Source organism: Dendrobates tinctorius, unplaced genomic scaffold (assembly GCF_039654945.1).
Source record: "Dendrobates tinctorius isolate UK_male_01 unplaced genomic scaffold, ASM3965494v1 ptg000035l, whole genome shotgun sequence".
In the NCBI taxonomy this organism is placed as follows: Eukaryota; Metazoa; Chordata; class Amphibia; order Anura; family Dendrobatidae; genus Dendrobates; species Dendrobates tinctorius.
The window spans coordinates 49,263,933-49,278,060 of NW_027361703.1; positions in this window are offsets into that span (position 1 = coordinate 49,263,933).

Below are 14,128 nucleotides of genomic sequence, written 5' to 3' on the forward strand. Positions count from 1 at the left end.
TTTGGCCACAACTGTATATATACACACACACACCACATGCATATATTTCGAGATAGATATAAATATGTGAGATGTAAAATCAGTTCTTTGTGTATGCGTTCATATTCAATGAACTCTTTTCATCTTCCTGACATCACTGCTTATGCTTGTGGTGTCGTCAGAAAGGTCATCGGAGTTCAGAGCCAATGAACTCCATTCATCTTAATGACGTCAGGGCTAGCACTGTTACAACTTTTCAAACGATGTTGATGCTTTGCTTGTGCTAGTTAATAACATTTTGGGAGATCATGGGCATGTAAAAATTGGACAGCACTCGCACCCGTTGACTTACATTGGCGAGTCTTATCCGAGATACAAGGACAACCGTGGCATGCTGCCATTTTTTTCTCAGCCCGATCTGAGTTGAGAAAAAAAAATGCCGATGAGCAGGGACTCATAGATTAACATTGGTCATATATATGTGCAATAGAACCTGGGGTATATCTTGTGATATGCTCAAACAACTTTGATTGGTCATTTCGCAATTTAAAGCATTGGAGTTTCTGAAGGAAATCAGATGTGATAAAGATCGTAACGCATCGCTGTACCTCCCCTGTTATGAGTACACTTCTGGAGCATTCATTACGCTTTAATTTGAATTGAATAAATCTTTGGATTTTATTGAAGGACCTGGAACATTTGAAGTTTTTTTTGTTATCCACGTCAAGCCACAGAGTTCTGTGCACCTGCTGTGGCTGTCGGTGAGCTGGCTATATCTTTCTATGAGAAAAAAATGGCAGATGAGCAGGGACTCATAGATTATTGGTCAGATGACAATCCGATTTTTTATTGGATTGCCCGATTGCACTCGTTCACAAATGAGTATGAGCCCCAAAAGAAAGTTCCGGGTCACGCAGAGCGCAGCATGTCCTGGCCAGCATGCAGAGCGGTGACGTCACAGAGAAGCAGAACAGAACGGTGCTGGTGTAAAATACAGGCTGGGTGGTAATCATGTCAGCACAATCCATACTCACTGTGCTGTCAGCTGCTTCTTCCCTGCTGTGTCCCCCGTTCTTCCTTTCACTCACAAGACAGGAGGCAGAGTCCAAAGCAACTTTAAACATAATGGATTTATTCAGGACACAGCAAATCCATAACACTTCCAGCACACTTGTCACAGTACCAGCAATGCATTATTCTTCATCTTTCCCTAACTTCTTCTACTTCACAGGAATAGGCCACAAAGATATAATGGGCGAGGAGCCCGGTGAAAACACCACTTCAATATATCTCCCTGGAACCGACTTCAGACCAGACTCAGAAATATAATCTACTGGGTCGTCCACCCCCTTTTGGTTATCCTGCCCGCGCACTCGCTGGTGGCCCACTCTACTACTTCTGCACCAAAACTTCTTTGGTAACTTCTTCAGTAACTTCTTCTTTACGCTGCTGCGGATACAATGCACTTAACTCTTCTCTTCCGTTATTTAAATGGATGGCTGGGCTTCTAATTGGAAATGTGTGATAGCTGAGCAGCTCAGGCCCTAAGGCCACCTGAGCACGCCAGGGATCTGCCCCCATTTGACTATAACCAGGAAAATCTGTCTAGCTTATTTTCCAGCTACCACTCCTACAATTAACCTCTAAGTGTCCTACAACTAAACCTTCCTATGCAGTGTACTAAGTGCCCCATCTAGTGGCCTTTTCCCTAACTGCACTGTCCCTTACTTACATATAATACAAAGATGGCAATTATGTGCATGTAAATAATAGCATCAACATTTAAAGGTGCTAAGCCCTGACCCCCTTACACTGGACATCGGGCAAGGAGGAGGTAGGTGAGTATATTTACACACTCACACCACACTACATTACATGCATGACACACATTTAAAGAAAAAAATAGTGGGAGTGCTTCTTTAAATATCATTTCACATTGCCACCATACTTTATTCTGCATTGTGTTATCTTTTCCCTGTATTTTATGTCTTTTTATTGGAATTATCTTAATCTAATCAGGATTGAAGATTTTTGCATTTTTTATAGTAGTTGGTTTATGGGATTGTATTGACATTCTTGGACAGACTCAATATTATGATTAGCCCTTTTCTTCTTTTGTGGCTTGTATTAACACACGCCTGAATGATCCACATCACTAAACTGCCCAAACTTCTGTTTTTATAGAGGCAGTTACCCTTGCTGATTGACAATATTTCATTAGCAACATCTGGCTGCTACTTACCCTCTTAATTGCTATGGAAGTAGCAAGGATCTATTTAATTTTTCACTCACTACTTCTGCATTTTGACCCAGTTTTTGCTTTAAAATGTAATACCATGGTTTAATTTGACATGTTCTTTTAGTTAATCTGTTTTTTTTGTTGTTCATTAAGTTCTACTGACATAATTTTTACACTTACAAAGGGCCACATTTTATGGGGTTTTTAATGTTATGATGTGTATATCCACAGAAAACAATATGTGCATATTTATTTTTTCTTATGACTGTACATAAATGTATTAAAATTGTCCATAGTCTCTTAGGCTATGTTCACACGATGCATTTTTGCAGTTTTTTTGTTGCTTTTTTAATGCAAATTTCAAGCTGTGTTTTACAGTAACAGCAAAGTCTATGAGATTTCAGATATCTCATGCACACACATATTATTTTCCTGACTGATTTTGAAAACTGCAGCATATCACTTCTTTCAGAGTATTTGCAGAGGTTTTTCACCCATAGGAGACAATGGGTAAGTATAAAATGTAGCAAAAAAAGAAGGTATCAGTTTTTGCTGTGTTTTTTGTTGCAAAAACTGAAGGATGTTAAATCAGCTTTTTTGAGGGGGCCACTAAACTTTAGCAACAAGCACAAGAGACAGCAAAAACTAAGCAAAAAACGCAGCAAAAGCACAGCAATACAATAGCAACAAAAACACAGCAAAACACACAGCAAAACTTGCCTTTTGTAAGTATCAAAAATGCAGCAAAAACGCAACATGTGAACATAGCCTTACTGCAGAAAGAGGCTCAATGGACTCACAGTACCTTTGGTCATGACATTTACAGAATAAATACAGTAGAGAAATATTCTGTGAATCTTTTAGATTTGCTAAATATGAGTAGGAAAGATAGAGATAAAAAGCCAGCTGGAATACCATGGAAACCTTTACAATATTTTAGACTATACTTTAAAATATGAAAATAATGCTGCAAATAGGATCGAAGAAATGTATCAGAACATATATTAGTATGATGGAGCCCACCAACTTTGTAATCAGAGAGTTGGATCATGGAGAGCTTTTGTATTTCTTCAGCCAACTTCACACGACTGCTAAATTCATTAATTAGCTTCAGTTTTAGTTTTAAATTTATAGTTTAGCTAAAGTTAATTATATTTATTGTGCCAAATGGTTTTAACAGAAATCTAAAGTTTCATCTTGAAAAACTAAAAATGCATCGCCTTCCAAGAAAACAAATGCTTCATCTTAAAAAATAAGTAAGTGTGGGTTTATGTGATATATGACTCAACAATCATTCTAAAGAAACAAGTATGAACAAAACTCTGTCCTTCTAATGAAAACTTAATCCCATGGGCTGTTGTGATACTTCTCAAAAATAAGTGTAAAAATAATTTTATGATCCAGTCCTTGCAGAATTAAGTACATCTATTGGGAAAACCCTTGCTGAGATGACTCCAATTAGTTCAGAATAAAAACGGATTCGGAAACACATACTAAGGTATGTTTTTATATATTTTGCATACACGAGACCAAAAAGTCAATTAAGAAGCTATGTTTAATACGAAATATATACAGTTACATTCTTTACAGTATTTTTTTCCCTATCTATTCTCTATTAATCCAGAATTTTTTGAGATGTAATAGGCAAATACATCTATAATAATAAATGCCCTAACCAGCTTCCGGTTGTAACAACTTCCGTCCAGTTGTAACCGGTGACGTCACCACACACACACGCACATGTTAACCCTCAACACACCACACCGCCTCAACACACACTCCTCTCACCTTTCACCTCCACTCATGTCCACTCACTCTTTCACTCCACATACGTTCCTTTCTCTCACTCCGTTTCTCATACTCACACCGTCATCGTCGCTGCCCCGACATCTTCCTCCGCCGCCGCGATCCAGGATCCAGACGTTCTCCAGGCCGCCGACATGTTCTTGCGGGACGCCATCTTGGATGTCGTGAAATCCCGCGATATTCAAGATGGCGTCGCCGCAACAATATGTCGCTGGCGTGGACGACATCGGGATCCAAAAAGATGGCGTCGGCGAAATCTCGCGAGATTACGCTGACACCATTTTGGATCCCGATGTCGACCATGCCAGCGACATGTTGTTGCGGCGACGCCATCTTGAATATCGCGGGACTTCACGACATCCAAGATGGCGTCCCGCAAGAATACGTCGCTGGCGTGGGCGACATCGGGATCCAAAATCTCGCGAGATTTCGCCAACGCCATCTTTTTGGATCCCGATGTCGTCCACGCCAGCGACATGTTGTTGCGGCGACGCTATCTTGAATATCGCAGGATTTCACGAAATCCAAGATGGCATCCTGCAAGAACATGTCGGCGGCCTGGAGAACGTCTGGATCCTGGATCGCGGCGGCGGAGGAAGATGTCGGGGCAGCGACGATGACGGTGTGAGTATGAGAAACGGAGTGAGAGAAAGGAACGTATGTGGAGTGAAAGAGTGAGTGGACATGAGTGGAGGTGAAAGGTGAGAGGAGTGTGTGTTGAGGCGGTGTGGTGTGTTGAGGGTTAACATGGCAAGAGGTGTTAACGACGTCGGCGAAATCTAACGAGATTTCGCCGACGCCATCTTGCATTCGTGAAATTGCATCATTTACCTCACGCCGACTTGCTGTGCAGACGCTTGGCATTGCCTGTACCACCATAACTACTGCTGCCTTGGTCCTATGCCTGTTTACTGCCGGTGTCTAATTGCTGGACCAATTTGCCTGTACCGCCATAACTACTGCTGCCTTGCTCCTCTGCCGGTGTCTAATTACAGGGCTAATTTGCCTCTACCGCCATAACTACTGCTGCCTTGCTCCTCTGCCGGTGTCTAATTACAGGACCAATTTGCCTATACCGCCATAACTACTGCCTTTGTCCTCTGCCGGTGTCTAATTACAGGGCCAATTTGCCTATACTGCCATAACTACTGCTGCCTTTGTCCTCTGCCAGTGTCTAATTACAGGGCCAATTTGCCTCTATCGCCATAACTACTGCTGCTTTGGTCATCTGCCTGTTTACTGCCGGTGTCTAATTACAAGGCCAATTTGCCTCTACCGCCATAACTACTGCTGCCTTGCTCCTCTGCCGGTGTCTAATTACAAGGCCAATTTGCCTCTACTGCCATAACTACTGCTGCCTTGCTCCTCTGCCGGTGTCTAATTACAGGGCTAATTTGCCTCTACTGCCATAACTACTGCTGCCTTGCTCCTCTGCCGGTGTCTAATTACAGGGCTAATTTGCCTCTACCGCCATAACTACTGCTACCTTGCTCCTCTGCCGGTGTCTAATTACCGGGCCAATTTGCCTCTACCGCCATAACTACTGCTGCCTTGCTCCTCTGCCGGTGTCTAATTACAGGGCCAATTTGCCTCTACCGCCATAACTACTGCTGCATTGCTCCTCTGCTGGTGTCTAATTACAGGGCCAATTTGCCAATACCGCCATAACTACTGCTGCCTTGCTCCTCTGCCGGTGTCTAATTACAGGGCCAATTTGCCTCTACCGCCATAACTACTGCTGCCTTGCTCCTCTGCCGGTGTCTAACTACAGGGCCAATTTGCCACTACCACTTCATAACTACTGCTGGGCAATTACAGGGTCAATTAGTATCTGTTTACTCTACAATACTCCAGGACGCCTTCTTCACTGCCAGATAACTGCCAAATAGACTCCTTTACCTGTGCCAACATGAGTCATAACAAAAAGTATGCCAATGCCAGTGAAAGGAAAGCAGCTTTAGCACTACGACAAAAACAACGCCGTGCTAATGAGACTCCAGAGGAAAAACACCATCGCCTTGAGAAGATTAAGGCTTATAAACGCCGTCGCCTCACACACGAATCCCCTAACTCTAAATCCATAAGATTGGCTGAAGAAGCCTCTGCACGCCGTCACCGCCGACAACAGATGGCCTCTTCCTCATCATTATTATTAGACTCACAACAGGATGCTTCCACATCAGCATGTGGAACAATTTACTGCTACACTTCATCCCATATGCCGTTCACTGACATAACTAATCAGCAATCTGTTTCTGCCCTATCAATACCACCATTCAATACCGATGCACAGTATGCCAATGCCAGTGAAAGGAAAGCAGCTTTAGCGCTACGACAAAAACAACGCCGTGATAATGAGACTCCTGAGGAAAAACAGCATCGACTTGACAAGATTAAGGCTTATAAACGCCGTCGTCTCACACACGAATCCCCTAACTCTAAATCTATTACATTGGCTGAAGAAGCCTCTACACGCCATCACCGCCAACAACAGACGGCTTCTTCCTCATCATTATTAGTAGACTCACAACAGGATGCTTCCACATCAGCATGTGGAACAAGTTACTACCACACTTCATCCTATATGCCGTTCACTGACATAACTAATCAGCAATCTGTTTCTTCCTTATCAATACCACCATTAGTCAATACCAACGCACAGTTTCTTCACATACAAGCTGCAGTTAGCCTGCAGAAAGTGCAACCAAGACAAATATACGTTGGTCTCAAAACTAGGCGCACACCATCGGTTGGACATGCACTTCTACTACAACCTCACATTTTCACTAATGATGAAAATAGTATTACCGAACACAGCTGTGGTGACATGACCCATGTATGTGAGCATTGCGAAGCTTTGCATTTTGTAGCAGAGATACCTTCTGATAACAACTTTACGCTCTGCTGTCAGAAGGGTAAAGTCCATGTACCCATACTACAATATCCTGATGTCTTTACACGTTTGCTGAAAGGGCAAAGTGAATTTAGCAAAAATTTCATGGATAATATTCGAAGTATTAACAGTTCCTTTGCTTTTGCCTCCATGGGTGCAAATATTTCACCACCTCCTGGATATGGCCCATACTGTTTCCGCATACATGGCCAGATCTATCATAGAACTGAAACACTACATCCCTCAGATGACCAGCAACGCGCATTTGCCCAACTTTACATTCTCTATACCACTACCGCAAACGAACAACGCTTACGATGTAAAGAAAATCAAAAATGTCATCCTACATTGATGAACATTATTGCCCTTCAAATCCAAACTATTAATCCCTTTGTGGAAGCTTATCAAATGTTACGTGATGTGGAAGAACAAGAAAAAATTAAATCTCTACAAAACGGAACTGTCATGCCAAACATCACTATGGCTATTAAACAAGATCGTACTCAAGACCCTCGACGCTACAATAATCCCACTGTCAGTGAAGTAGCAATCGTGTTTCAAAATGACAATGGTGAGCCACTAATGTCCACTCGCAGGATTTCAGAATACTCAAGCTGGCATGGCCGCAAGAACATGTCGCCGGCGTGGACAATGTCGGTATCCAGGATGGCGCCGGCGGAAGAAGATGTCGGGGATCGTGGAGCAGCGACGATGACGGTGTGAGTATGAGAGACGGAGTGAGAGAAAGGGTCATATGTGGAGTGAAAGAGTGAATGGACGTGAGTGGAGATGGTGAAAGGTGAGAGGAGTGTGTGTTGAGGCGGTGTGGTGTGTTGAGGAGGTGTGTGTTTATTGAGGGTTAACATGGCAAGAGGTGTGTCACTATCCTCTCGATGCGATAGCATCGGGCCTTAATCTACTATAATAAATGCGCTAAGCAGCTTCCGGGTTGTAATAACTTCCGTCCAGTTGTAACTGGTGACGTCACAGCACACCTCTTGCCATGTTAACCCTCAACACACCACTCCTCAACATACACTCCTCTCACCTTTCACTATCTCCACTAATGTCCACTCGCAGGATTTCAGAATACTCAAGATGGCATGGCCGCAAGAACATGTCGCCGGCGTGGACAACGTCGGGATCCAGGATGGCGCCGGCGGAAGATGATGTCGGGGATCATGGAGCAGCGACGATGACAGCGTGAGTATGAGAGACGGAGTGAGAGAAAGGGTCGTATGTGGAGTGAAAGAGTGAGTGGATGTGAGTGGAGATGGTGAAAGGTGAGAGGAGTGTGTGTTGAGGAGGTGTGTGTGTATTGAGGGTTAACATGGCAAGAGGTGTGTCACTATCCTCTCGATGCGATAGCATCGGGCCTTAATCTAGTTGAAAATAATCCTCTACTTAAAAGAGTTGTCCAATACCTTAACTTGCATTTTTTGAATTTTTACTTACGATGATGTTTCATTTAAAACATCAAGCATTCAAGCATGTTTGCTCATTTGTTTGATTGTTTCAATGCCCCTTCTTTCTTGAAACAGATTGTCATCAGTCAGGGGGCTGGTCTGTCCTGTGCTCTTCTGATTGCTCTACTGCTTAGTGCCAGTGCGCTCTGCTCCAAAGCCTCTCTGAATGCTCTCACGGGTTGTCTATTCCATTGCATACTCAGTGAGTTCTGTTTTTTTTTTACAGTGTTCTGGCAGTGCATTTTGCTCTGAAGCTTTTTTTGTTTTCTCTCTTCTTGCCAGTATTCAGAGAGGTTTCATTGGAACACTCACAAGAAATGAAAACAAAGTGGTATAAACAACCAGTGCATACACTGTGAGCTCTTTCTCTTTAAAGCATTTAGAGAGCATTTATCGGCATAGGCAAGACATGCTTAGCATGCTCTCTTTTCTTGATGAAGTTTGTGAGGCTTTGGAGCAAAGTGCACTGACAAGACACTGGCAAAGAGAGAGAACACACTGAGTATGTGTTTTAATAGACAACTGATGAATGAACCATCAATACCAGTCTTGATGATTCATCACCGGTCTTGATGAGGGGGCATAGTTTAGTCAAACATACGGATTCATGAAGAGGTCCACTCCTTTTCATGAATCTGGAGCTTCTGAAGAGTGACATGCGCCTCTTTGTGCCATACCAGAAATATTACTTTGTGAAGTAAACAGTCAAAGTTCAATGTCTAGATATTACAGAATTTTCTTTTGAATTTTTTTAAATCAATTATCCCTGCTTTCACAAAAGCAAATAGACAAGAAAAGCAAAAACTTGTACATTTGCTTGTTACAAGCAAGCACACCACATGACACTGATTTCACATGTTTTATGTAAACCCTAGTGTGCTGTCTCTTGCTTCTGCCTTCTAGTGCGTTAAAAATGAAGAAAAAAAGTGCAACTGTAAGGCCGCATTCACATATTTAGTATTTGGTCAGTATTTTACATCGGCTTTTGTAGGCCAAAACCAGGAGCGGAACAATCAGAGGAAAAATATAATAGAAAACGTGCACCACTTATGCATATTTAACCACTGCTGGTTTTGGTTTACAAATACTGATGTAAAACACTGAACCAATACTGAACGTATGAATGTGGCCAAATACACATACATCAGGACAAATGCAAGCTATTCTATATCACTGATTAATTATACTGAGTTTGTCACTGCTGTTGCTAGCACCTCTCCTAGCACTTTCACCCTATCAGTTGAATCTCCCTATTATTCACAGAATTCATTCTTCTCTTATCTTCTTCACTGTTGCAGTTGTACAACAAATTACTGTCTGGAGCATTTGTCTAATGGTTTAGGTCTTTCTATTCCTGTCTTTATTCCTTAGCTGTGAGATCCCTACATCTTCTAACTATCTTAAATCACCCAAAATGGCTGATGCATTCCCTGCATTGGTTTTTATACAGGTTATGATAACCCCTCCTGATTGCTTGTTAAATGAGGTGATGTCAGCATTCTGTGACTGAAGACAAACTGTTGGAATTTGACAGGGAACTGCAAATTTAGTAAAGTTTGACTCAAATTCAAAACTCAATATGCTTCAAGTCTATTTGATTATCTCGAGTAGAGAGGTAAAGTTCAATACACGTACATTCCCAAATAACATGAGGAGATTTTCATATACTGCAATCTTGCTCTAGTTTTTTCGTGCCATGTGTTTAAAAGGCATTTAAATGCTAATGCAGAAAGAAGTGAAATTTGCAAAATACAGTAAAAGAGAGTCAAGATTGGCATACTCGTTGAGTGTTTTACTAGTCTGAAAAGAATTAGTGAAGTCCATATACCTCTTCAATGTCTGCTTTGTTTAGATCCACTTCTCTAGCAAATAGTGGTGTAGAAAACTTGCACTGTTGTAAATTGGGATTGTAATAGGAATAGCAAGCACTGCACAAATGAAAAAGTTTTTTGTGCTATTCAAAGTTATGTGGACTTTTACATGCGTAACTATTCTTACAGAAATCACAGTTCCCTTAAATTTACAAATACATTCATACTTCACCATGATTGAGCCACACCCTAATAAAATGACAGATTAGCTCATATATTTCTGTTAATTCAAGTCCTACTTCCTGAACTCTCCAAATTGTGAAATGGCACTCCTCAGCGCCTTCATAGAGTCGTAGTATGTTGGCTTGATGATGATCAAGATGCTTGAAATATCTGAACTTTTAGGTCTTACGAGAAATATATATAGCTTTATACTCATTTCTTTGGATTGAAGACTTATGCAGGTCTTTACACACTGAGTTACAGGTCTGATGATTTTAAGATCACATTTAATTTTTCGAATCAGTGACTAAAATAAAATAAACTTTCTAGGTTTGACTGGAAGCCCTGTGTGTGGGTTATGAATATTTTTTCTAGCTAATTTTTTAAAATTAGTCAGAAATTTCTATATGGCGTTGAGCCATTTTGTGTTATTCAAAGGTCGGGGTCATGCCAATATGCGGTCCTAAGATGCATAAAATAACAAATGGTTGACTATGGGATGGAGGATGTGTATGACGGGTATATGGGCTCGGGACTGTGGGATGGCGGATATGTATGATGGGTATATGGGCACTCTACTATAGGATGGAGGATGTGTGATGGGAATATGGGCACTCTACAGTCATGGCCAAAAGTTTTGAGAATGACACAAATATTATATTTTCACATGATCTGCTGGCCTCTGGTTTTTATGTGTGTTTGTCAGATGTTTTTATCACATACAGAAATATAATTGCAATCATATTATGAGTAGCAAAAGGTTATATTGATAGTTAGAATGAGTTAATGCAGCAAGTCAATATTTGCAGTGTTGACCCTTCTTCTTCAGGACCTCAGCAATTCTCCCTGGCATGCTCTCAATCAACTTCTGGATCAAATCCTGACTGATAGCAGTCATGGTTAGCTGCGACGGTGCGGATGCCAATCCCGGACATACACACACACACACACACACACACACATTGAGGTTTATATATTAGATATATAGCAGTCTATATACATTATATAGGGGATACTGTAACTGTTATAAATACAATATATAAGTGAAATTGCTGTATATACTGTATGTTACATAGGTGATACTGCGACTGTACACACCAGTCACAGTATCGCCTGTATAATGTATACACAGCTGTCTATATACCTTATACCAGTGTTCGCCAACTCCAGTCCTCAAGAGCCACCAACGGTTCATGTTTTCAGGATTTCCTTCGTATAGCCCAGGTGATTATTGCAGTATCTGCACAGGCAATAATTCCATAACCTGGGCAATACTAATGAAATCCTGAAAACATGACTTGTTGGTGGCTCTTGAGGACTGGAGTTGGGAACCACTGCCTTATACAGATGATACTGCGACTGCTGATTATACATTATGAATATGATACTGCGATTGCTGTATATAATTGCAGTATCACCTATATAATGTATATACAGCAGTCATAGTATCACTTACATAATGTATATACAGCAGTCGCAATGTGATATATTTAGCAATCATTGTGTCTCCTATGTTATATATATGTGTGTGACTCCTATGTGATGTATTCAACATAATATAATATATAGTATAACGCTGTCTTAATATAGTGTGCAGGCTCGGACTGGCCCATAGGGTAACAGGGGAATCCCCCGGTGGGCCCCTGTGCAGATCTGGGCCCCCCAACCCCACTGTATGAGAAGTACTTGGCATAATTCAATTGATTGTTTATAGAAAAAGGCAACATCTAATCTTTCATTAATCAAACTACCCAGTTTATTATTATACAGAGATATAGGTAAATTTGTGAACGAGGGTAGTGTAATATTTGCATGCAGGTGGGCCCCCAAAGTCAGTGTTACTGGTGGGCCCTTGGCACTCCAGTCCGACACTGATAGTGTATAATGTAGAGTTGTGTGTATATACATACTTACTGTATATATATAGTATATAATGTACAGATGTTTATATAGTATGTTGCTGTGTATATAGTAAATAGTGTGGAATCACTCTGATAAATTGTGAAAAAAGTGGCGGACTCTTTATTAACCCATGTGGCAACGTTTCAGATCCATAACATAACCTTTCTCTGCTGTGGATCTGAAATGTTGCCACATGGGCTAATAAAGAGTCCAACCCTCCCCCTCTTGCTCAAGGCCTCGGCACTTGTGATACTTACCTATTCCCGCTCCTCCGTTGCAGCATCTTCCGCATCTTCTGACTGTGACCTTTCAGGTCAGAGGGTGCGATTATTCTGTATGGAGGACTATACTGTCTGGTTTCTGACCTATTGTACAATGTACAATAGATATCACTCATGTAATGTATGAAGTGAAATCTTTGGCATTGTACTATCCCTATATTTCTCTGCTGTATCTGTGCATTATGAATTGTGGTATGTATTAAAGGGGCCCACTGAGACTCTCTCACCCAGGGCCCACAAAAACCTGGAGACGGCCCTGTATGCACTGCACAGTACCACTTTTCCTGTTCTGTATATATACAGCTCTGGCTAAATTAAGACCACTGCACAGTTTTATAAAAATCAGCTTCTCTACATGTCTGACAGCCATTCCAGTGTCAGTTGAATTCCAACCAGAGTACACCTCATTCTACTTAATGTGCTTCTGATTAGGTGATCATCTGAACCAAATCTTATTTAACAAAGGAAAGCATAAAAACCCTGCTGTGGTGCTCACAAATCCTCTTGCAATAGGACAAGCTGGAAGGCAAAACAAGTGCTAGTAATATTCCAAAATTAATAGGAATGAAAAAAAAAACTTTTAACCATGCCAAAGGAGTTGAAAAGAAAAGTCTTGACTGAGGAAAAGAAGGGCTCAATTCTGGCTTTACTAGGAGAGGGATACAGTGAGCATCATGTTGCCTCCATCCTCAAAATTTCTACGACGGCAGTCCATTACAACAAGGTCAAGCAGCAGACATAGGGGACAACAAAGCTACAGACCGGCAGAGGGCGAAAATGACTCTCCTCTGACCGGGATGACCGTCATCTTATTCGAATGTCACTCAGCAACCGCAGGATGACATCAAGTGTCCTACAAAAGGGATGGCAAATGGCAGCTGGGGTGAAGTGCACGGCAAGAACAGTTAGTAACAGGCTCCTAGAGGCAGAGCATAAGTCATGTAATGCTAGAAAAAAGCCTTTCATCAATGAGAAGAAAAGGCGAGCCAGGCTGAAGTTTGCCAAAGACCATAAAGATTGGACCATAGAGGACTAGAGTAAGGTAATCTCTGATGAGTCTAATTTTCAGCTTTTCCCAACACCTGGTCACCTTATGGTTAGACGGAGACCTGGAGAGGCGTGCAAGCCACAGTGTCTTGCACCCACTGTGAAATTTGGTGGAGGATCGGTGCTGATCTGGGGATGCTTCAGCAAGGCTGGAATTGGGCAGGTTAATCTTTGCAACGGACATATGAATCAAGCCGCATACAAGGTTATCCTGGAAAAACAGTTGACTCCTTCTGCTCAGGCAATGTTCCCCAACTCTGAGGACTGTTTTTTTCCGGCAGGACAAAGCGCCATGCCACACAGCTAGGTCAATCAATGTGTGAATGAAGGACCACCACATCAAATCCCTGTCATGACCAGCCCAATCTCTAGACCTGAACCCCATTGAAAACCTCTCTCTGGAATGTAATCAAGAGGAAAATGGATAGTCACAAGCCATCAAACAAAGAAGAACTGCTTAAATTTTTGTACCAGGAATGGCA